Genomic DNA, 6,240 nt, shown 5'->3' with positions numbered 1-6,240 from the left:
TGCCCCACGCAGGGCCTGGCAAGTGGCTTCGCCTGCCCCCGGCTGGTTTCCCAGGACTGTGGATGATCTGAGCAGGGAGGTGCCCCCGTCGGGAATCTGGGCTGGGCTGGGCCAGTCAGGAGCTGAGGGGTCGAGTCACTGGTTAAATGGGACCAGGCACCGTCCCAGGGCCAGACGCGGGGGGCCGGGGCTGGGCAGTGTCCGGGGCTCTGCACTCGCAGCCGAAGGGGGAACCCGGGTGGGGCTGGAAGCTGCAGCGAGAGGGGGCATGGCTGTAACAGGCCGGGCCGTTAGCCACGGGGAGGAGTTACCGAGGGTTGTGGGGAATTCTCCATCCCTGGCCCCTGTTCAAGGTTTGTCTAGCAGCTCCGCTCTAGGGGTCATGGGGGACAGTCTCTGGCCTGGGTGATAGATGGGGGTCACACGGGCCCCATGCGCCCCGCTGGCCTGGGGATCCAGGAATCTCTCGAGATCCATGGCTAAGCGGCAGCATTGGGCTGGGACGCGACCCCCGAGCCGGGAGTGTGATCGGCCGCTGCCCGGGGGGATGGCGACTCCCCCGCACCGGAGCTGGTGAGAAGAGCGTAGCAAGGGCTCAGAAAAGCCTGCCGGAGCCCAGCTGCTGGGAGAGCGAGTCAGACCTGGGCCCGCCCGGCAATCACAGGAGCCGGGCCCATGGTCCTCTGTGAGCTTAGAGCGCGGGGGGGGGGGGAAACTACGTCCCGGAGTCTGCAACTGGCCCCCAGACGTTTTAATTCGGCCCTCGAGCTCCCCCCGTTCCGGAGCTCCAGCCGGGGAGCGGGGTCGGGGGCTTTCTCTGCTCCATGCGGCTCTTGGAAGCAGCGGCATGTCCCCCCTCCAGCTCCTACATGTAGGAACTGCCAGGGGGCGCTGTGCGCTGCATGCGGCCCCTGCCCCAAGCACTGCCCCCAAGCTCCCATTGGCTGGGAACTGCAGCCAATGGGCGTACAGGGGCGGGGCCTGAGGACACGGCAGTGCGCAGAGCTGCCTGGCTGTGCCTCCGCATAGGAGCCGGAGAGGGGAGATGCTGCAGCTTCTGGGAGCTGCTTGAGGTAAGCACCGCCCGGAGCCTGCACCCCTGATCCCCTTCCTGTGTGCCCCAGCTCTGATCCCCTCCTGCCCTCCTGTCATGGAGTCCCCGGGCGATGCTCTGGAACTGCTCCCCACAACGCCAGTCAGGATCTGGGGGAGCCTCCTCTCCCTGGGAGCAGACTGTCTTCAGGGCAAGCAGCTCACACGGCTTCACCTCCTGGGTCTGACCTTGCAGCATTCAGCATATGCCCCTCCAGGCACTTCCCACAGCGAGTCTGCTCAGGTGGGGTCCTGGGGGAGCCAGAGGGTCCTGCACCCCCCACTTCGCAGTCAGACGTGACTCTCAGCCAGCCAGTAAAACAGAGGTTTATTAGATGACAGGAACACGGTCTAAAACAGAGCTTGTAGGTACAGAGGACAGGACCCCTCAGCTGGGTCCATCCTGGAGCCCAGCGAGCTAGACACCCATGTCTGCACTCGCTCCATGTCCCCAGACAGCCCCAAACTGACCCACCCTCCAGCCCCTCCTCCTCCTCTGGGCTTTCCCCTTTCCCGGGCCAGGAGGCCACCTGATCTTTGTTCTCCAAAACCTTTAGCTATCATCTTGCAGGGGGGAAGGGCCCTGGCCATTAGTTGCCAGGAGACAGTGTGGGCCATTTATGCACCCTGGCCCTTTGCTCTGCAACAATTACACCCCCTTATCCCATCACCTAGAGACTTAAGAAATGCATAGGGGAAACTGAGGCACCCACACAGTATTCAGAGGAAACATTAAAAACAGTCCCACTTTGTCACACCTCCAAACCCCACGGTCCCATCTCAGAGCACCCTCCTGCACCTCCAACCCCACCTCAGAGCTTGCACCCCCAGCTGGAGCCCGCACCCCCGCCACACCCCAACCCCCAATTTCATGAGCATTCATGGCCTGCCATACCATTTCCACAGCCAGATGTGGCCCTCGGGCCAAAAAGTTTGTCCAGCCGGGCTTAGTCATGCATGTTGTCACGCAGTAGGGAATGGGGCGGGTTGACCTGGGGATGTTGGGTGGGAGTTTTATTGAGACTGTCGGCATTGGTGATGGGATACCAGGGCGACGATACCTGAGCATGTATCCTGAGCCCGGGAGGGGGTTGGTGCCAGGTAACACCTTTTGCCCGGGAAACTGGACAAAGGCTGGGGGAGGAGCCAATGGCGGTGGCCGGAGGAGACTGTGGGAGAGGTTTTAGTTTCTGGCTGGCTGGGGAAACGGAGGGAACCCCAAAGCTGGGGTCTAAGCTCCCTGCCCCCACTTCGGACATGATAGAGGGGTCCCGATTGTACCTACAAGCTCTGCTTGGGACTGTGTTCCTGTCTAATAAACCTTCCGTTTTACCGGCTGGCTGAGAGTCACGGTGAATCGCAGAACTGGGGGTGCAGGGCCCTGACTCCCCCCACACTTTGTGACACCTGCCCATACACCCCTTCCATCCATCCACCCCACCTTCTACCCATTCACCCCATCTCCATCCACCGCTTCCATCCATCCACCCCCACCTTCTACCCATTCACCCCATCTCCATCCACCCCCACCTTGTACCCATTCACTCCATCTCCATCCACCCCCCACCTTGTACCCATTCACTCCATCTCCATCCACCCCTTCCATCCATCCACCCCCACCTTGTACCCATTCACCCCATCTCCATCCACCCCTTCCATCCATCCACCCCCACCTTCTACCATTCACCCCCATCTCCATCCACCCCTTCCATCCATCTACCCCCACCTTCTACCCATTCACCCCCATCTCCATCCACCCCTTCCATCCATCTACCCCCACCTTCTACCCATTCACCCCCATCTCCATCCACCCCTTCCATCCATCCACCCCCACCTTCTACCCATTCACCCCATCTCCATCCACCCCTTCCATCCATCTACCCCCACCTTCTTCCCATTCACCCCATCTCCATCCACCCCTTCCATCCATCCACCCCCACCTTCTACCCATTCACCCCCATCTCCATCCACCCCTTCCATCCATCTACCCCCACCTTCTACCCATTCACCCCCATCTCCATCCACCCCTTCCATCCATCTACCCCCACCTTCTACCCATTCACCCCCATCTCCATCCACCCCTTCCATCCATCCACCCCCACCTTCTACCCATTCACCCCATCTCCATCCACCCCTTCCATCCATCTACCCCCACCTTCTTCCCATTCACCCCATCTCCATCCACCCACCCATTCACCCCTCGGTGCAGGGCTGGTGGGGGTCAATGCTGGGTGTGAGGGTTGAGGGGCTGGGTGGTAGGATGGGGCTGAGAGGCTGGGGGGCACTCGGCATCCCGCCCCACAGCCGCTACCTCCTGGCCGGTCGGATGCGGTTCCCATGGTAACCGGCTGGTCCCCGCCTTGCTCGCTGCGGTCCCAGGGCCGGGTCCCGTGCTCCATGCACATGGCGGGGCCGGGCCGAGCCGAGCCGGGGGGGGCCCAGCGCTGCGCGTCCCTCCGCTGCTCGGGCCTGCGCTGCTGGGAGCCAGCGCCCGGCTCGGCTCGGCCCGGCTCGGCGCGGGTGAGTGCGGCCCTGGCCGGGCGGGGCTGGCAGGACCCGGCAGCGGGGTGGGGCGAGGCTGGGGGAGGGGCCATGTGTGGGGAATGGGGCGCTGGGGCGGGGGCAGAGCTGCTGGGGGCAGGGCTGCTGGGGGGAGGGGCAGTGGGGGAGGCGGTTTCTGGGGGGGCAGGGTTGCTGGGGGGAGGGGCACCTATTACCCCCCACCCCTGTCCTGATTTTTTACACTTGCAGTCTGGTCATCCTGAGCTGCCTGTCGGGGGAGGGCAGCCAGCTGCGGGGCCTGGCGCTGGCTATGGGGGCAGGCTGGGCACGGGGCCTGGCGCTGGCTATGGGGGCAGGCTGGGCACGGGGCCTGGCGCTGGCTATGGGGGGGGCAGCTGGGCGTGGGGCCTGGCGCTGGCTATGGGGGGCAGGCTGGGCGCGGGGCCTGGCGCTAGCTGTGGGGGGGGCAGCTGGGCGCGGGGCCTGGCGCTGGCTATGGGGGCAGGCTGGGCGTGGGGCCTGGCGCTGGCTATGGGGGGCAGGCTGGGCACGGGGCCTGGCGCTGGCTATGGGGGCAGGCTGGGCACGGGGCCTGGCGCTGGCTATGGGGGGGGCAGCTGGGCGTGGGGCCTGGCGCTGGCTATGGGGGGCAGGCTGGGCGCGGGGCCTGGCGCTAGCTGTGGGGGGGGCAGCTGGGCGCGGGGGCCTGGCGCTGGCTATGGGGGCAGGCTGGGCGTGGGGCCTGGCGCTGGCTATGGGGGCAGGCTGGGCATGGGGCCTGGCGCTAGCTATGGGGACAGGCTGGGCGCGGGGCCTGGCGCTGGCTATGGGGGGGCAGCTGGGCGCGGGGCCTGGCGCTGGCTATGGGGGGGGGCAGCTGGGCGCGGGGCCTGGCGCTAGCTGTGGGGGGGGGCAGCTGGGCGCGGGGCCTGGCGCTGGCTATGGGGGCAGGCTGGGCGCGGGGCCTGGCGCTGGCTATGGGGGCAGGCTGGGCATGGGGCCTGGCGCTAGCTATGGGGGCAGGCTGGGCGCGGGGCCTGGCGCTGGCTATGGGGGGGCAGCTGGGCGCGGGGCCTGGCGCTGGCTATGGGGGCAGGCTGGGCGCGGGGCCTGGCGCTGGCTATGGGGGGGCAGCTGGGCGCGGGGCCTGGCGCTGGCTATGGGGGGGGGCAGCTGGGCGCGGGGGCCTGGCGCTGGCTAGGGGGGGGCAGCTGGGCACGGGGCCTGGCGCTAGCTGTGGGGGCAGGCTGGGCGCGGGGCCTGGCGCTGGCTATGGGGGCAGGCTGGGCGCGGGGCCTGGCGCTGGCTATGGGGGGGGCAGGCTGGGCGCGGGGCCTGGCGCTGGCTGGGGGGGGGCAGCTGGGCGCGGGGCCTGGCGCTGGCTATGGGGGGGGGCAGCTGGGCGCGGGGCCTGGCGCTGGCTATGGGGGGGGGCATCTGGGCGCGGGGCCTGGCGCTGGCTATGGGGGGGGGGCATCTGGGCGCGGGGCCTGGCGCTGGCTATGGGGGGGGGGGCAGCTGGGCGCGGGGCCTGGCGCTGGCTATGGGGGCAGGCTGGGCGCGGGGCCTGGCGCTGGCTATGGGGGGGCAGCTGGGCGCGGGGCCTGGCGCTGGCTATGGGGGGGGCAGCTGGGCGCGGGGCCTGGCGCTAGCTGTGGGGGGGGGCAGCTGGGCGCGGGTCCTGGCGCTGGCTATGGGGGCAGGCTGGGCGCGGGGCCTGGCGCTGGCTATGGGGGGGCAGGCTGGGCGCGGGGCCTGGCGCTGGCTATGGGGGCAGGCTGGGCGCGGGGCCTGGCGCTGGCTATGGGGGGGGCAGGCTGGGCGCGGGGCCTGGCGCTGGCTATGGGGGGGGGCAGCTGGGCGCGGGGCCTGGCGCTGGCTATGGGGGGGGCAGGCTGGGCGCGGGGCCTGGCGCTGGCTATGGGGGCAGGCTGGGCGCGGGGCCTGGCGCTGGCTATGGGGGCAGGGCTGGGCGTGGGGCCTGCTACCCATGGGAAGGAGGCTTCAGGCTCTGGCCTGGCCCGGCGGCTCGGTGGTCGGGCAGGACCTGGCCAGGGTTTCCTGGGGCCGGGTGTGGGCAGCCTGTGCACCTCCTGCCCCAGGTACAGCAGGGTCGGCCTCTGCCACCTGCCCCCCATCCTCAGCCGGTCCAGCCACGGGGCAGAGGCATCGGGGTGGTTACACGCATGAGTGCCCCAGCCAGCGCCCTGGCCCTCCCAGTACCCCCTGCTGGGATCCCCCTGTCCCCCCCAGCACCCCGCCCCTCCAGCGCCCACTGCTGGGATCCCCCTGTCGTCCCCCCCCAGTGCCCCGTCCCCCCCCAGCGCCCCCTGCCGGGATCCCCCTGTCCCCCCCAGCACCCTGCCCCCCCAGCGCCCACTGCTGGGATCCCCCCTGTCCCACCCTGTCCCTCCCCAGCACCCCCTGCCGGGATCCCCCTGTCGTCCCCCCAGCGCCCTGGCCCCCCCAGCACCCCACCCCTCCAGCGCCCACTGCTGGGATTCCCCTGTCCCCCCCCCCAGTGCCGGGATCCCCCTGTCCCCCCCAGCACCCCGCCCCTCCAGCGCCCCATGCCGGGATCCCCCTGCCCCCCCTGCCCACCCCCAGCGCCCCCTGCCGGGATCCCCCTCCCCCCCTCCCAGCACC

The sequence above is a fragment of the Chrysemys picta genome, chromosome 1 (genome assembly GCF_011386835.1).
Source record: "Chrysemys picta bellii isolate R12L10 chromosome 1, ASM1138683v2, whole genome shotgun sequence".
Lineage (NCBI taxonomy): Eukaryota > Metazoa > Chordata > Testudines > Emydidae > Chrysemys > Chrysemys picta.
Note: the sequence above shows the minus strand (reverse complement) of the source record.